The sequence below is a fragment of the Ambystoma mexicanum genome, chromosome 12 (assembly GCF_040938575.1).
Source record: "Ambystoma mexicanum isolate Mex_15411 chromosome 12, UKY_AmexF1_1, whole genome shotgun sequence".
NCBI lineage: Eukaryota > Metazoa > Chordata > Amphibia > Caudata > Ambystomatidae > Ambystoma > Ambystoma mexicanum.
Window position 1 is genome coordinate 201,963,040 of NC_090936.1, and position 582 is coordinate 201,963,621.

The 582-nt window shown below is 33.2% G+C and overlaps 1 protein-coding gene across 2 annotated transcripts in view; it reads left to right on the forward strand.

Annotated features, from left to right (window-relative positions):
* Positions 1-582, forward strand: part of CCND2 (cyclin D2) — a 219,277-nt gene that overhangs the window by 191,381 nt on the left and 27,314 nt on the right. The gene's annotated exons all lie outside the window — the stretch shown is intronic.

The window sequence follows — 582 nt, forward strand, 5'->3', positions numbered from 1 at the left end:
TTTCATGTGCTGCCTCGGAATTGTTGCTATACTCATCTGCTGGTAATGTATATATGTATTTGTTATTATCCTTGTTTGCTGTGCTAACTGTATTTCATGTCACGGTTTATTAATGGGGACCGTTTATGCATTACTTAAATTGTATATTTCATTTATTGTACAGAGTTTTGCCTTGAGAAAGACCGCGAGAGGTCGAAACACGTGTTGGCACATTACTCTGTCACGTCACAACCCACATCGGTTGTGTTGAAGATTAAACTTTCAAAACTTTTAATTTTGTGTTAATTCAGTTTAATACATTGTACAGGAAGTGTGCAAGAGTACTTTTCTATTGTATAATTGTTCATGCTGGCAGCGCATCCATAATGTGGGAACACCCCATGTTCCATAAACATAATGTTTGTTAGTTTTATTTAGCTATGTAAGACCTTAGCATTAAAATGTACAATGATATTGATCAATTCTCTGTGCTGTGTCCACTTCAAATATGTGAATGTTTAACTAATTGTTTGTCTTGCAATGTGTATTCATTTAACAAAAATATTACAAACCTTTCACTATTTCTAAATTTCTTTATTTTAG